The following is a 19,024-nucleotide window of genomic DNA, read 5'->3' as shown; positions in this document are numbered from 1 at the left end:
TGTGCACACAGTAGAGTAGTAGGGTGTAGAGAGAGATGTGCACACAGTAGAGTAGTAGGGTGTATAGAGATATGTGCACACAGTAGAGTAGTAGGGTGTATAGAGATATGTGCACACAGTAGAGTAGTAGGGTGTAGAGAGAGATGTGCACACAGTAGAGTAGTAGGGTGTAGAGAGATATGTGCACACAGTAGAGTAGTAGGGTGTATAGAGATATGTGCACACAGTAGAGTAGTAGGGTGTATAGAGATATGTGCACACAGTAGAGTAGTAGGGTGTATAGAGATATGTGCACACCGTAGAGTAGTACGGTGTAGAGAGATGTGCACACAGTAGAGTAGTAGGGTGTATAGAGATATGTGCACGCAGTTGAGTAGTAGGGTGTATAGAGATATGTGCACACAGTAGAGTAGTAGGGTGTATAGAGATATGTGCACACAGTAGAGTAGTAGGGTGTATAGAGATATGTGCACACTGTAGAGTAGTAGGGTGTATAGAGATATGTGCACACCGTAGAGTAGTAGGGTGTAGAGAGATATGTGCACATAGTAGAATAATAGGATGTAGAGAGAGATATGTGCGCACAGTATAGTAGTAGGGTGTATAGAGATATGTGCACACAGTAGAGTAGTAGGGTGTATAGAGATATGTGCACACAGTAGAGTAGTAGGGTGTAGAGAGAGATGTGCACACAGTAGAGTAGTAGGGTGTAGAGAGAGATGTGCACACAGTAGAGTAGTAGGGTGTATAGAGATATGTGCACACAGTAGAGTAGTAGGGTGTATAGAGATATGTGCACACAGTAGAGTAGTAGGGTGTAGAGAGAGATGTGCACACAGTAGAGTAGTAGGGTGTAGAGAGATATGTGCACACAGTAGAGTAGTAGGGTGTATAGAGATATGTGCACACAGTAGAGTAGTAGGGTGTATAGAGATATGTGCACACAGTAGAGTAGTAGGGTGTATAGAGATATGTGCACACCGTAGAGTAGTACGGTGTAGAGAGATGTGCACACAGTAGAGTAGTAGGGTGTATAGAGATATGTGCACGCAGTTGAGTAGTAGGGTGTATAGAGATATGTGCATACAGTAGAGTAGTAGGTTGTAGAGCAGGGGTCTCAAACTCAATTTACCTGGGGGCCGCTGGAGGTAGATTCTGGGTAAGGCTGGGCCGCATCAAGTTTTCCACACAAAATGCGCTTACAAAATATCATTATTCAGATTCAAATGTCATGGCGTCTCCCAGCGCAAGGAAAGCCCAGAGCGGGGAGACGTGTTTTCTCTATGAACGTGTCCTGTGCACCGAGGGGTCCCAAGCTCCTACCGCACTGAGCCCAGTCAGGGACACTCCATCCCCCCTCCCCCCGGTACTTGCCTCCCCGTGTCCCTCCCATCGAAGAAGATGAAGTCGCCGCTCTGACCTGCACCAAGTGCGTTCAGAGCGGCGACTTCATCTTCTTCAAGTACCGGAGGGAAGGGGATTAACCGGTTACGGGCCCTTTCCTGTTTTTTCATGTCCATTTTTCACTCCCCACCTTCAAAAATCTATAACTTTTTTATTTTTACACGTAAAGAGCTGTGTGAGGGCTTGTTTTCTGCGTAACAAATTGCACTTCATAATGATGGTATTAAATATTACATGCCATGTACTCGGAAGCGGGAAAAAAATTCCAAATGCAATGAAAATGCATTCGTGCCATTTTCTTGTGGGCTTGGATATTACGTCTTTCACTGAGCGCCCCAAATGACATGTCTACTTTATTCTTTGGGTCGGTACGATTAAGGGGATACCAAATTTGTATAGGATTTATAATGTTTTCATACATTTACAAAAATTAAAACCTCCTGTACAAAAATTATTTTTTTTGATTTTGCCAACTTCTGGCGCTAATAACTTTTTTATACTTTGGTGTACGGAGCTGTGGGTGGTGTCATTTTTTGCGAAATTTAATAATATGTTCAATGATATCATTTTTAGGACTGTACGACCTTTTGATCACTTTTTATAGATTTTCTTATATTTTTCAAAATGGCAAAAAAGTGCCATTTTCGACTTTGGTCGCTATTTTCCGTAACGGGGTTAAACGCATTGTAAAAAACATCATATTTTGATAGATCGGGCATTTTCGGACGTGTCGATACCTGATGTGTTTATGATTTTTACTGTTTATTTATATTTATGTCAGTTCTAGGGAAAGGGGGGTGATTTGAAATTTAATGTTTTTTTATTATAATTTTTTTTTTTAACTTTTTTTTATTTTTATTTATACTATTTTTCAGACTCCCTAGGGTACTTTAACCCTAGGTTGTCTGATCGATCCTATTATATACTGCCATACTACAGTATGGCAGTATATGGGGATTTTCCTCCTCATTCATTACAATGTGCTATCAGCACATTGTATTGAAGGGGTTAAAACGAAATAGCCTCGGGTCTTCGGAAGACCCGAGGCTACCATGGAGACAGATCGCCGCCCCCCCGATGACGTCAAGGGGAGCGGCGATCCCAGGTAAGATGGCGGCGCCCATGCGCCGCTATCTTTTTGAGGCTGCCGGCAGCCATCGCTGTGAAAGCACCCGCGATCGGTGCTGGCACCGATCGCGGGTGTTACCGGTAAGCCTTTGCTGCAATATGCAGCAAAGACTTACCGGCTATAGAGAGGGCTCAGCCCGTGAGCCCTCTCCATGCAGCGCTTCCCGACCGCCGTCGTGAATACACGGCGGGCGGTGCTTTTCTAGGTGGGGGCCGCAAAATGTTGTCCCGCGGGCCGCAGTTGGCCCGCGGGCCGCGAGTTTGAGACCCCTGTTGTAGAGAGATATGTGCACACAGTAGAGTAGTAGGATGTATAGAGATATGTGCACGCAGTTGAGTAGTAAGGTGTAGAGATATATGTGCATACAGTAGAGTAGTAGGTTGTAGAGAGATGTGCACACAGTAGAGTAGTAGGTTGTAGAGAGAGATTTGCACACATTAGAGTAGTAGGGTATAGAGATATGTGCACACAGGAGAGTATTAGGGTGTAGAGAGAGGTGTGCACACAGTAGAGTAGTAGGGTATAGAGAGATGTGCACACAGTAGAGTAGTAGGGTGTAGAGAGAGATTTGCACACATTAGAGTAATAGGATGTAGAGAGATATGTGCACAAAGTAGAGTAGTAGGGTGTAGAGAGAGATATGTGCACACAGTAGAGTAGTAGGGTATAGAGAGATGTGCACACAGTAGGGCAAAGATAGTGAACCTTTTAAATACCGAAAGCCTAAACTACAATCATCCTAAACCTTATTTTAACCCCTTAACGCTGAAGCCACTTTTCACCTTCCTGACACGGACCATTTTTTAAAATCTGACATGTGTCTATTTAAGTGGTTATAACTTTGGAACGCTTTAACATATCCAGTTGATTTTGAGATTGTTTTTTCGTGACACATTGTACTTCATGCTGGTTGAGAAATTTAATAAATATATTTAGTATTTATTTATGAAATAAATGGAAATTTGGCAAAAATTTTGAAAAAAACAATGTTTTCCAAATTCAAAATTTTCTACTTTTTGGAAAGTTGGTCATATCACTAAAATAACTTGATAACTAACATTTTCCATATGTCTGCTTTAACTTGGCATCATTTTTCAAACATCTTTTCCTTTATTTTGGATGTTAGGAGGCTTATAACTTTAGGTGCAATTTTTCAGATTTTCACGAAAATCATCAAAACCTACTTTTGGAGGGTCAATTTAGTTAGAAGTGACTTTATAAGGCCCACATGACAGAAAACCCCCACAAATGACACCATTTTAGAAACTACACCCCTCAAAATATTCAAAACAACCTTTGGGAATTTTGTTAACCCTTTGAGCGTTTCATGAGCGTGAAAGATAAATGAAAGTGAAATTAGAGAAATGTAATTTTATCTTACTATAGATTCATTGAACACTAAAATTTGCACCTTCACAATGGGTTAAAAAGGAAAATGCATTTTACAATGTTGAGGGCAATTCCTCTTGAGTATGCCAATACCCATTTTGTCACTGTACCCTGCTGTACGGGCACAGGGGGGCACTTGGAATGGAAAGAGCGTTGTTTCGTTTTTGCAGGGTAAATATGGCTGAAAAAGTTTACATGTGTCAGGATGCATTTGGAGAGCCATAGTGGTACCAAAACAGAGGAAAGCCCCAACATGAGACACCATTTTGGAAAGTACACCCCTTGGAGAGTTTAGCAACGTGTAATTTGTGTATTTTCCCCAACAGGTGTTTGATTCAATTAGGCCCCAAAAGGGAAAAAAGGTGAAAATTTTCTCAAAAAAGTCACTTTTACCCCAAATTTTTGTAAGTCACAAGGGATAAAAGATGAAACAACCCCATACATGTGTAAAACTATTTCTCCTAAGCACAGAACTGCACCACTTTTGCATATAAAGTGTTGTATGGGTGCAAAGTAGGGCTCAGAAGGGAAAGAGGGGCTTTGGCCTTTTAGAAGCCAGATTTAACAATCATCCTTTACATGTGTCAGGATGCATTTGGAGAGCCCTAGTGGTACCAAAACAGAGGGGAACCCCAACAAGTGTCACCATTTTGGAAAGTTCACCCTTTGGAGAATTCAGAAAGGTGTAATATGTGTATTTACCCCTACAGGTGTTTGCTTCAATTAGGTCCCTAAAAGGAAAAAGATGAACATTTTCCCAAAAAAGTCACTTTTACGGCTAATTTTTGTATCCCATAAGGCATTAAAGATGAAACAACCCCAAAAAATGTGTACTAGCATTTCTCCCGAGTATAAAATTGCCCCACACATGCAAATAAAATGTTGTATGGGTACGCAGTGAAGCTCAGAAGGGAAAGAGGGGCGCTGGCCTTTTAGAAGCCAAATTTGACAGACATCCTTTACATATGTCAGGATGCATTTAGAGAGCCGTAGTGGTACCAAAACAGAGCGGAACCCCAACAAGTATCACCATTTTGGAAAGCACACCCCTTAGAGAATTTAGCAAGGTGTAATATGTGTATTTGTCCGTAAAGGTGTTTGATTTAATTAGGACTTAAATAGATAAAAGGTGAACATTTTCCTATAAAGGTTATTTTACTCCTAATTTTATATAGCCACAAGGGATAAAAAAATGTAATAACCCCTCAAAATGTGTAAACCTATTTCTCTCGAGTGTAGAAGTACCCCACATGTGTATATAAAATGTTGTATGGGCGCACAGTAAAAGGAAAGGGGAATGTTTGCCTTTTAGAAGCCAAATTTGACAGAAATGTTTGACATGCATTTGGAGAACCCTAGTGGTATAAAACAGAGAAGAATCCGAAAAGTGACCCTAATCTTTGAATGCACACCCCTTAGAGAATTTTGCAATGTGTAATATATGTATTTGCCCTTACAGGTGAATGATCCAATTAGGCCCGAATCATTAAAAAGGTGAAAATTTTCCTATAAATGTCACTTTCCCCCTAATTTTTGTAAGCCACAAGGGATAATATATTAAATAACCCCAAAAAAGGTGTAAAACTATTTCTCCCGAGTGTAGAAGTACCCCACATGTGCCTATAAAATACTTTATGGGCGCACAGTAGAGGAAAAGAGGGATGTTTGTCTTTTAGAGGCCAAATTTGTAAGAAATCCTTCACATGTGTCAGGATACATTTGGAGAGATGTAGTGGTACCAAAACAGAGGAAAACCCGAAAAGTGACCCTAATTGTTGAATGTACACCCCTTGGGGAATATAGCAAGGTGTAATATGTGGTGTAGTGTAATACACGTGGTGAAATGAGCATTTTGAACATATAGGTGGTTTCCAAATATGATGTGCAATGAAGTCCGAGATGGAAATTGCAATTATTTCTGGAAAGTTCAGTGCCCGTTATGTGGCGCCCCTTATGAAATAATGGAGGGGTATAGGGAGCAACGGGACATAACAGTTGTTACAATTATTCATTTTACCAAAATTAATTCACAATAGGTTGAGCGTGAATTGTGAATGTGTTGCGTATAAGGAGGTAGAATAGACCAGGGGACCAACTAAACTTTTGTCACTCTGGAGTTGTCGCAGGTCTCTTAGTAGTATATAGTGTCCATCCCAACTCCTCTTTTGGAACAGACTCTTTATTGAGTCCTACCATTAGAAGCAGCAGAATTCACCGGGAAAATGCTGTCCTGGCAAAACACAGGAACATCTAAACCAGAGGTACTGGGGCCCCGTCCTTCTTGTCCCAATATTAGTTTCCTAATATCTTCCTCTTGAAAACAGAGAAATGATACGGCAGGACATGCACAATGGAACAGCTCGTAGGAGTTGTACAGCATAATCTGTACAATGTACATGGCCAGCACTTTTGTACCATATCTTGGTTTTTCGTAGGGAAATTATCGCCAAGTGTTGCTCTTATTCACCCTAGCGATGCCCATTGTGACGAATATTGCTGCTTTTGGCTGGACCATATCGACCAGCAAATAGCGACAAACATGGACAGAGGGGGGCAACAAAACCCCTCTGGACCGCAAGGCAAAATTGGTGGCTGTCAGGAACAGCCGCCACCCTGCCCCGATTACCGTGTCTATAGACATGGTGACCGGTATTACTGACGTCATAAGTAAATTCGCTGCTATCGGCTCGTCTGAATTGATGAGCCAGTAGCAGCGATAATAAACTGGGGGTGTGTGGGGGGGACGTAACCCTTCTGGTCCATGGGGCAGGATGGATGGCTGTCAGGAACAGCCGCCGTCTTACCCCGATCTGTGAACAGCCGCCGTCTTACCCTGACCGGTGTTGGAAAGTCACTACCCGCCGCACCGTTCTATAACAACGCTCGTTGGGAATAGGCTATACAATCTTTATTTTTTTAAGCAATTTAGACAAATAAGGGCTTATTTTTTGCGAGACGAGATGCACTGTAAAAAAAACCTTAATTTTAGTGGGTTTTTAGCTTATTGAAGAAATTTTATTAACTTTTTACGTGTGGAGGAAAATAAAATCATCAATTCTTGTTTTGGATTTTTAGCATTTTTTGGGGGGGTGTTCACTGTAGCATAACAATAATATATTATCTTTATTCTACGGATCACTACGATTACGGTGATACCTCATTTATATAGTTTTATTTTTATTTGTCCAATTTTATTGAAGGAAAACTAGAATAGAAAAAATTGCATTTGTTTTAGTATTGCCATTTTTATAGCGGCATAATTATAGTATTTTTTGGTTTACGGAGCTGGTTGTAAGCTTATTTTTTGCGTGACAAGTTGCTCTTTTTATTGGTATCATTTTGGTGCTTGTAACTTTTTCGGATCACTTTTTAGAACATTTTTTGTAAAGCAATTTGATAAAAAGTTTTAATTTTTGGCAAGTTTTTGGGTTTTTTTTTTTACCACGTTCACCGAGCGGGTCCAATTATGATTAGGATTTATTGTACAGATTGTTACGGACGCAGCGATACCAAATAAGTGGGGTTTTTTCGTGATTTAGTGTTTTTTATACTTTATTACTTGTGTAAAGGGAAATGTGGTGTTTGGGGGGACTTTCACTTTCTTTTATTATTTATTTTTATTGTAAAAAACGTTTATTTATTTTTACTTTTTTTACAGATACTGACATCTAAGCTTGAACAAGTGATCTTCTGATCACTTGTTCAAGCTTTTTTACAGGTTACACAGTGCAATACAGATGTATTGCACTGTGTAATGTAAGACACTGAGCATGCTGCGCATGCCCAGTGTCTTACAGCCGGGTCCTGCCAGGAGGCAGGGACCCGGCACCGAGAGGAGGATCGCGCAGCCCCGGGCACCGGCAGTCCCGGGGCTGCGATCGGAGGAGCGGACCCCCCCGGTAAGCGCCGCGGGGGGGTCCGATTTGCATTTAAACAACTTTAAATGCCTCTGACACGCCGCGGTCAGCGCGACCGCGGCGTGTTAGGGGTTAACACCCGCGATCGGAGAAATCTCCGATCGCGGGTGTTAGAGGCGGGTGTCAGCTATAACATATAGCCGACACCCGCAGCTTCTGGCCCCGGCTCCGTTCAGGAGCCGGGGCCAGAAGCTTGACGTAATAGTACTGCATTTTGCGGGAACGCACCTCCCGCGATGCAGTACTATTACGTCAAATGTCGGGAAGGGGTTAAAGTGCCAACATGGCTTGAGTTTCGCAGGCACTGCCGGACCTTGGAGTGGATTTGAAGACGGACACAAACTGTATAAGGAGCTGACAGGTGGCGGTATGCACTCTGGTGGTGCTCAGCGTTAGCAGAAAACTTTGATAACTGTTATAGTTGTTTATTGTTGCCTAAATTACAGTCAATTACCAACATCCAGATGTCCGTTTGTAACAAGGGGTCGTCTGTAAGTCGGATGTTCTTAAAGGGAACCTACCACCACGAATCTACCTATAAAGGTAGATCGGGTGGTAGGTGGATGTAAGGGACGTGAGGAGCGCTAACTTTTGGGAAACTTTATTGACCGAATATGTAAATTTAGTTATGCGGCTACTGGGGCGTGGAGTAGCCGGCACGAGGCTACACGGCGCGGCTACTCCACGCCCCAGTAGCCACATTACTCCTCCTACCCTGTTGTGTGCGGCGCGCAGCTCCTCGTAGCTACGTGCCCTCGTCCGTCATGATGGTGTTCTGCGCATGCGCAGAACACCGGCTGAGCAGTCCCAGCTCCGAGGCCGGAGCTACTGCGCATGCGCAGTAGCCGGATTGTCGGACGAGGGCGCGCAGCTCCTCAGGGTAGGAGGAGTAATGTGGCTACTGGGGCGTGGAGTAGCCGCGCCGTGTAGCCTCGTGCCGGCTACTCCACGCCCCAGTAGCCGCATAACTAAATTTACATATTTGTTCAATAAAGTTTCCCAAAAGTTAGCGGGGACGTGAGGATTAGCTCTAAAAAGAGCTTTCCTCACGTCCCTTACATCCACCTACCACCCAATCTACCTTTATAGGTAGATTCGTGGTGGTAGGTTCTCTTTAAGTAGGAGACTGCCTGTACAGTATATCTGGTGTTTGCTGGATAACCGATGGGAAAGGGACTTAGGATGGATTAGTAAAGAGAGAGTTGATATTTAATGCAGTTAGCCAGTGTGATATTAGTGTGATAGTCCGGGGAAAGGCATTCCTGAGAATTAGTGCGACTTGGAAGAAGTCCTGGAGACGTGCATGAGAGGTTCGAATTAAAGTACAGATTAATCTGAGATCATTGCCAAATCAAAGAGCACGGGTTGGGCGATAGACTTAACTGAGAGAAGGGAGACAGGGAGGTGCTGCATTATACAGAGCTTTGTGGGTGAGGGTGATTATTGTAAACTGTATTTGGAAGGAGATGGGCAGCCAGTGCAGCGACTGGCACAGTGACTGGAGGAATCCGTGTAGCGTTTGGACTGAAAGACGAGCCTGGCTGCTGCATTAAGAATAGGTTGAAGAGGAGAGAGTTTAGCGAGTAGAAGACCGATTAGTAGGGTGTTACAGTAGTCTAGTATAGACTGAATCAGAGCAACAATTGCCATTTTAGAGGTTTTAAAGGAAACCTACCATTTCAAATGGTCGGTGTAAGCTGTAAACACCGAGCACCAGCTCAGGGTGAGCTGGTGCCGGTGCTTAGCTTCGTTAGTGTTAAAACCGCGGTATCGCGGTTTTAACACTTTTTAAACTTTATAGCAGAAGCTGCTTCGGCGATGCGTGCGACCGTGCGTGCGCAACGCCTGCGGCATTTCCTATGTAGGCGCGCGCAGATCGTGCGCACGCAGCGCCGAAGCAGTTTCTGCTATAAAGTTTAAATAGTGTTAAAACCGCGATACCGCGGTTTTAACACTAACGAAACTAAGCACCGGCACCAGCTCACCCTGAGCTGGTGCCCGGTACTTACAGCTTACACCGACCATTTGAAATGGTAGGTTTCCTTTAATTGTAAGAAATGGTCAGATTCTGGAGTTGTTTCTGAGATGCATGCAGCAAGTTCATTGATAAACTTTTATTAGAAAAACATAATCTTTATATTATTTTTTTTTAAAGAAAGGATTTATAAAAATTTGAAATGAGGACAGAAAAAAAAAAAGAATGGCCATTCTGCGTATCCTGTGACGTCATGGGATGGTGCTGATCGGTTGCCATGGCAGCCTACAGTCTCGTAGAGACTTGAGGCCTGCCATCGATAGTGATCTCTAATAGCCTACCAATGGCTAGAGATCAGCAGTAAAATAACTATATACTCCAATACAGTAGTTTTGCAGTATATTGTATGATCAATCAGGCCCTGCAGGGTTAATGTACCCTAGAGCAGTGATGGCTAACCTATGGCACAATTTCTGTGTTGGTACTTTGCGATAAATAAGTGGGTCTTGGTTGTAGTTTGGGCACTCGGTCTCTAAAAGGTTCCCCATCACTGCCCTAGAGGGTCTGAAATAATACGGTAGTAAAAATATTAAATATTTAAAAAATGTTTAAATCAGCCTCCTTTCCCTAAAACACATATAAAAATAAATAAACAGTAAAAATTAACATGTTAGAGTACATTCACCCCTCCCCCCTCCATAGGAAAAAGTGTCGCATGGAGGCACACTCGGGAAAAGATAGGGCATGCTCTATCTTTTCCCTACGTAAGGCGCGGATCTGGGGCACTGTACCACCGCCGGGCCACCATTGCAGTCTATGGGGACTCATGTGCAGCCGCAAATTTGGGGCCACATATACATCCCCCCAGATGGCTGTGTAAATGCACCTTTAGATATTGCCACATCCCAAAATGCCTGTTCTATCAATAAATCAAAAAGATTATTCCCGCCCTTGAACAATGGGATGTAGTGCCCAAAAGCCACCACTTTTTTGCCATTTTTAGATCCTTGAATATTTGAATAAAAAAAATTATCAAAGTCATATAGATCCCAAATTGATATAAATTAAAATGTTAGCCTTACATAGGTCTGTGCACTAAAGTGTGTAAAAGTTATTGGCTTCAGAATATGGAAATTTTTTATTTTTTTTGTATAAAATATTTAAACTTAAAAATCTGCTAAAACCTAATAAAACCTATATAAATTTGGTTTCCCTGTGATCAAACCGACCCAGAGAATAAAGACACCCAGCATGTTTGTGTTTTTTATGCAGGGATCGGGAGCTTTGTATCACACAATACGAAGGATGTATAAAAGTATATGTTTATCAAAACTTTCTATCTTACCTATTCAAGTTTCTGTTTCTCTGTGTCTGTGCAGATAGATGCAGATTTCGTATAACTCTGAGGGTCAGGGAATGCTTTATTTATGCATTCATTTTATTTTTGTGGATTATGTTAAACTTGTCAGATTAGATTTTGTAAGTGACAAGAATAATAGATAAGCATGTCCCACATATCCAAGAAATCTGGATAATGTGTGTGCTCATAGAATTGTGATGTACTGTCAGCATCTAAAAGTGGAATTCTATAGCGGTGCAGCCCTGGGCTGATAAGTCTCTCTTATGTTCTGTCACTTGCGATGGGGCAGAAAACTCTGCTACAGCTCATTGCTTTGCTTATATGCCAAAATCTGAAGTATACTACAAAAGAAATAATTACTATTCTCTGGTTACGTTTCACATATACATCCATAATAATAGGGAGCATTTAAAAAAAAAAAAGGTAAAAAAAATGGTGTGCTGCCCATGGTCGGTATAAATTGTATTGTTACACAACAAAAAAATGGGGTGGTTAGCACAACCTAATTGTCTATGTGAGCCAATGCGCAGATAGAGATACCAAAACAAACAGAAAAAAGAATGCACCAAAATTCATATAGAAAGCATACATAATCTTTTTTTATTATTAAATGACAGACAACCAAAGGCACACATTTAAAAACATTTAAAACAAGTAATGTACATAAATACCACACAGTGACCAGGTATCAGTCCTCTGTGAAACACCCACTGTCAATCACTCTGTGTCGATAGTAACCCTTTCTGAGTAGATGTATCCAAAAATCACTACAAATACATCAAGAAGTGCTGCCGTGCTACGTGCACACCAAGATAAAGGGTCCACAAGGTTGTGAACATATAACACTAGATGACACCATAATGTCCTCCCAGAGCAATGTATAAATCAATCAACATGGTCAACGTGACCCGATATCTGAAAACAAGAAAAGATAAAGAAGGAATGATACAACCAATATGTCTCCTTTAGTGGACCAGCATACAGACAGAGGAGGTAAGTAAGGACAGGGGTGGCAGGCTCCCCATTCATTTTGTCGCATCGAATGACTTCCTCATGGGTAAGTAGCCCTAGAGGGATGCGACTCACCTTAAATATAGTCCTCATTGCTTAAACCTACCCAGACGGCATGTTATGTGAGTTACGGCGCAGAACCGGAAGTAGTCACATATCTTCTGGAAATGACAGCGTCAAGTTGCGCATGCGCAGCCCTGGCCGGGGTCTGAATGTTTAGACCGTAGCTAAGAAACCTCATGACGTAACAGCTGATTATGGTTAGGTGCCGAGAGTAACAGTCAATGTTGTATGATCGAAAAGGCAGAACTTATTATTTCTACAAACAGATATATGCCACACATTGGCCAGTGATCAAATGGTTTGGTGGATAAACTGCCAGAATAATAACAACATTTTTTGTCCTTACAAGCATATAAGTAACCTAAGTGCAATAACAAGATGATATATATACCCACCACAGAATGCACCTCAAGCATTGTATAATCAGTATTTGCGCTATCTACCCGTAAAAATCTTGCTAACCAAGCCAACCTGGATAAGACATGGGATGAGGACTTAAACCCAAGGTGAGTCCACACCTATACACAATTAAGTAAGTAAAACAAAATCAAAAGAGATCCTACCCCAAAGCTGGCAGAAATATGTCGGCCACAGAACCATCATCAAATGAAGATCTACAGATACCGTTGAGGGCGAAGGAAGATAAGAAAGGGCAGAACCGATCTACCAAACCTTAGAAAGAGGGCTTGCATTACAAGGAGAAATCTCCAGCATACAAGAAGGGCAAACAACAACAAATAAGAACCAGAAAATAATAGGATCACAAGCCCAGGATTTTTCTGGCAACGACAGTAAGTTACAGATTTTTAACCTCTCTGACTATGACCTTTCAACTGATGAATTGTTTGTATTGGGAAAGGGTCTGACTTTTTCACCAATGCAGACTCGATAAATTTGAACTTAATAAGGTTGTTTTTCTATTCTGTAGACAACTGGCTTAAAAAGTCTTTTACCACCAGCCCTCTGTAATGTACAGTGCCCCCCCCCCCCCAGAGGATTGACAAACATTAGGTGATGTACTGGAAGTCTGAGGCCCCTTCCACACTAGCGAGTGTGATGCGATGAACTCGCATCATACTCGCAACGCAAGCTGCCGGGAACGCACGGCCCGAACGCTGCACCGCGGGAGTGAACTCAGCATGTCAGTTCACTCCCGCGGTGCAGGGTTCGGGCCGTGCGTTCCCGGCAGCTTGCGTTGCGAGTGTGATGCGAGTTCATCGCATCACACTCGCTAGTGTGGAAGGGGCCTTACAGGAGAATGAGGACTCAAGTTCAACAGGTGGGAAGATCTGGCCACTAAGAACTCCATCACAAATTACACCAAATCTGGGTCTAGTACCTGCATTACAGACATTTTTTAACAGTGTCACCTTGGATATTGAGAACCTCCAGGAAGACCCGTACAGTGAAGAGAACCTCTCCAGGGGAGAGAGAATAGCAATAAGAAAGTTAAAATCTAATGCAAGCTTCCTTGTCAAAGAGGCTGATAAGGTGGGAAACATAGTGCTATGACCAATGGAGTTATACATCAAAGAGGCCAAAAGATAATTGAAGAATAGGACATACTACTCACCCCTCCCCTCTGATCCAACAGAGGTTTTTACCAAAAAATTGTCTACTCTTCTTGATGCAGCATTGAGATATGGGATTATTGCTAAAAAAGAACATGCAAATTCTTAACAGTGACTGACATTGTTATTCCAACATTCTATATGATACCAAAGGTCCACAAATCCCTGACCTGCCCACCAGGTAGACCCATTGCGTCGGGGATTGGGGGATTTTGTGAAAAAGCGTGTATGTTCATTGATTTCTTCCTGAAACCACTGGTACTTTCATTTCCCTCATACATCAGGGATTACACGGATTTGATGTTGAAGATGAACTACACACGCCTCTCTAATGATGTGTGGCTGGTCACACTAGACGCCAAGTCCCTGTACTCTCGCATAACGATGGCATACGGGCTGTGGCTTATTTTCTTGACAAATGTTCGACTGGAGATCGGAGGCTAGACTCCCTTGTGTTGGATTTACTGGAGTTCATACTCAAACATAATTACTTTATGTTTGACCTTAAATTTTATAGGCAGGTGTCTGTTCAAAATGTAAGAGGTTGACATCGATTCAGCGATGATGTAGTGTTTCTGTGGGAGGGTCCTTTGGATCTCTGTCATCATTTTGTTTCCGATTTGAATAAAAACTCGCTGAACATCAGTTAACATCTACTTTTTCACAGGCAGTAATTAAATTTCTGGATTTGAAGATCTCCAATGTGAACAACAATTTTGTATGAACCTCCACAGCAAAAGTACAGCCACTAATAGCTTACTTCACTACCAAAGTTTCCACCCTCAACACCTTAAAATTGGGATCCCGGTGGGACAGTTCATTCGCTTAAGGCAGAACTGCACTTCAGGAGAAATGCATGGGGCCTAACACAAAGGTTTAATGGGAGAAAATACCCAAGGAAGGTCATTTCCCAGGCCCATTGGAGGGCCCGTGACACCCCTAGACCAGACCTTCTGACCCCAAAACCATCAAAACCGAACTCCCAACTGGGCATTTATACCAGGTTCAACAACCAATGGAAGGGTTTACGAAATATTCTAGCCAAAAACTGGAACTTCCAAACCTCGGCTGAAACCCTTTATAGACAGCAAACCTAAACTTTGAAGGACCAGTTAGCATGGAGTAATTTTGTCCACCCTTCCATACCTCTTGGGAGAGGCTTAAGATTGAAGGGCTCTTTCCCTTGCGGACACTGTTCAGTTTGCCCTTTACTACATCCCACAAGAGAATTTGTGAATCCATTGGACCAAGGGCAGTTCTCACTTTTCAACTATATCAACTGCAGACCCAGAAACATCATTTATGCCCTAATCTGTGCTTGTTTAAAGGTGTATTTGGGACAGACCACACAGGAGCTAAGAAAAAGAGTCCAGCAGCACTTGTCAAGCATAAATAATGCTCATTCACACTTTTTACAAGGCAAGTCTCTTTCCTCAGTGGCCACACTCTCGAACAAACCACGAGGAGAAGACCAGGGGCTTGTAAGTGGTAGGTCTGGACAAGATCTGCTCCAATGTTAGGGGTGGTAACGTCACCTTAGAACTACTACGACGTGAAGCCCATTGGATCTTTAAGTTAAAATGCCTTTCTCCACAGGGACTTAAGGAAGAAGTTCTGTTTGCAGGATCTTTAAAAAAAGATGATGTTAATAATAATAATAATAATCTTTATTTATATAGCGCCATCAAATTCCATAGTGCTTTACAAATCATAGGGGACAAATACAACTATATTACATTACAAAGAACAAACAGTCATATGGAACAATAGGAGTGAGGGCCCTGCTCACAAGAGCTTACAGACTATGAGGATGAGGGTGTTGACATAAGAGGTTGTATAATGGTCCAGCTATTCTTTATAAGGGAACAATATAGAATAATAAATAATTTCATAAATAAAATTTTTGCTGCTTGAACCAGTCATCAGCCACCATCTTATTTACAGGGTCCTAGGTGAAAAAGACTGCAGAGAAGCCTGGAGCTTGGTAAATATCTGCTGTTTGCCAAATAACAGACGGGATGTTGGGATCAGTGGATTCTCTGGACCACCGCGGGAGGTGGTACTACACGACACCTGGGACCAGAGTCTAAGTGTCACCTGGTCTTCACCAGCGCCCGCCCTAAAGCGGGCTACCACTGGGTCAAGTCAAATCCGGGGTCAGCAATGGGAGGTCCAGGTAGATGGGAACGTGAACACAGGACTGGACTGGAACACACAGGAGCAGGGGAACACGGGAACACAGGAACACTCAGCAATACTGCAGAGGAGCTTTATATACAATAGCATAGGCTGAAAGATCCGTCAGGGAAGGGGCTGGAATTTACCAATTATCAATCAGGGGCTGGCCAGCACCAATTATCGACGCGCTGGCCCTTTAAATTCCTTGAAGCTTACGGCCGAGCGGCCTAGGATTTGATCATTTGATCACTGCCCAATGCACGGCATATATCTGTTTCTAGAAATAATAAGTTCCGCCGTTTCAATCATACAGCATGGACTGGTACTTTCAGCACCTAACCATAATCAGCTGTTACATCATGAGTTTTCTTAGCTGCGGTCTAAACCTCCACAGCCCCACCTGGACTGCGCATGCACAACTTGAATCCGTCATTTCCAGATTATATGCGACTACTACCGGTTCTGCGCCGTAACTCCTGTAACACACCGTCTGGGTAGGTTTAAGCAATGGGGACTGTATTTAAGGTGAGTAGAATCCCTCTAGGGCTACTTACCCATGAGGAAGTTGTTAGATATGACGAAACACGTGGGGAGCCTGCCACCCCTGTCCTTACTTACCTCCTCTGTCTGTATGCTGGTCCACTAAAGGAGACATATTGGTTGTATCATTCCTTCTTTATCTTATCCTGTTTTCGGATATCGGGTCACGTTGACCATGTTGATTGATTTATACATTGCTCTGGGAGGACATTATGGTGTCATCTACTGTTATATGTTCACAACCTTGTGGACCCTTTATCTTGGTGTGCACGTAGCACGGCAGCACTTCTTGATGTATTTGTAGTGATTTTTGGATACATCTACTAAGAGAGGGTTACTATCGCCACCGAGTGATTGACAGTGGGTGTTTCACAGAGGATCGATACCTGGTCACTGTGTGGTATTTATGTACATTACATGTTTTAAATAATACAAATATAATAATGATATACTTACTTTATTAAATGTTTTTAAATGTGTGTCTTTGGTTATCTGTCATTTAACCTGTTAGCGCTCAGCGTCCAATATGCGGCATTGGGAAACATGGAGTGCCGGCTGTGACTGATAGCCGACACCCCAGTGTAACACCCGTGGTCGGAGTGGGCTCCGATCGTGGGTGTTTAACCCATTAAATGCCACGGTCAGTGCGACTGCGGCATTTAACATGCCTTTGGGGGGTCTTTCCCCCACAATCGCCCCTTGCCCGCACCGTTTTTGGACCCCAGAGCTGCCTGTAGGCACTGGCTAAAAGATGGCGTCTGTGACATCATCTTAAAGGCACAGTGTCAGCCTCTGCATGTGACATATAACGCTAAAAAAAGTCAAAATCATAACACAAATCCCACATATATAGTATCACCGCGTCTGCAATAACCCGTACAATAAAAGTAAATAATTATTGAACCCGCACGATGAACGCCGTTAAAAAAAATGTTAAAAACCTGCCAAAAAAATTATGATTTTTACCTATTGAATCCCACAAAAAATGCAATAAAAAGTGATCAAAAAAACATATGTACTCCAGAATGATACTTTTGCAAAGTACATGCCCCGCAAAAAACAAGCCATCAACCAGCTCCGTAGCCAAAAAAGTAAAAATGTTATGCCACTTGAAAGATGACAATGCAAAAATGATAGATTTTTCCCACATTAGGGCTTTGTTTGACAAATTTAGTAAAACGTAAGAAGAAATATACATGTATGGTATCCCCTTAATCGTATCAATCCATAGAATAAAGATAACATGATTATTACTCTATACAGTGAAAATTTTTTTTAAAAAAGTAAAAATATTCCTAAATTTTCAACAATCGGGGATACCAACCCCAAAATGGTAACACTGGAAAAAGCATCTCATCCCGCAAAAAAAAAATGCCATCACATGGCCCAAATAACGAAAAACTGAAAATTTTATAGCTTACATAAAGGGCCAATGAGGAAACTAAAATCCTGGCAGCTGCAGGTCCCTTCTTCCCTTCTGCGCCCCGCTGTGCACCCATAAAACAAGGCCACATGTGGGGAGTCTCTGTACTCGGGAGAAATTACGCAACAAATTGTATGGTGGGTTTTCTCTTTTTATCTTTTGGAAATGTGTAAATTTTAGGGCTAAATGAACGTATAATCGACACAATTTGACCATTCTAAATTTCACCTCCATTTTGACTCAATTACTATGAAGATCTCAAGGGGTTAACAATCTTCCTAAAAGCTGTTTCCGATAGTTTGAGGGGTGCAATTTTGAAAATGGGTTGGTTATATAGGGGGTTTTGAGGTTAAATATGTAAAATTTCATTCAAAACAATATTTATCCCCCAAATAGTCAATTCTGAAAATCTGGAAAAGCGATATTCGATTTGTAAGCCGCGTGACATAAAAAAAATACCCAGATATTTCAAAAATGATGAAAATGTAAAGTAGACATATGGAAAATTTTATTCAGCAATTTATTTAGGTGGTAAATCTATCTGCCTGAAAATGCAATCATTTAGAATTTCGAAAAATGTCAAATTTTGCAAAAAAATTCATCATTTTTTCTTTTTTTTGTAAATAAATGCAAAACTCATGAGCCACAAATTACCACTAAAATGAAGTACAACCTGTGGAGAAAAAACAATCTCAGAATCGTTTTGATAAGTAACAGTGTTCAAAAGGTATAACCATATAAAGCAACGCAAGTCAGAATCCAAAAAATGGGGCTGAGCCTTAAAGGGAACCCGTCACCACTATTTTCACAAATACAGGTAGTGGCAGGTTCCCATAGAGCTCTAATAACTATCTGACACCCTGCTTTTAGCTAAAAATTGTTCCCCTCAGATCCCCATAAAATCAGAGTTATAATATTGCCTGGTATCTATGCAGCTTTGGAGCTAGTCCACGGGGGCGTGGCCTAATGTCATGTGACCAGGGTGACATCATCAAAGGTCCTTGAGCTACTTAATATGAAAACTATACCCCATGTACATATCTGACCACATAAAACCATCACAG

Source organism: Engystomops pustulosus, chromosome 9, assembly GCF_040894005.1.
Source record: "Engystomops pustulosus chromosome 9, aEngPut4.maternal, whole genome shotgun sequence".
Taxonomy (NCBI): domain Eukaryota; kingdom Metazoa; phylum Chordata; class Amphibia; order Anura; family Leptodactylidae; genus Engystomops; species Engystomops pustulosus.
Note: the sequence above shows the minus strand (reverse complement) of the source record.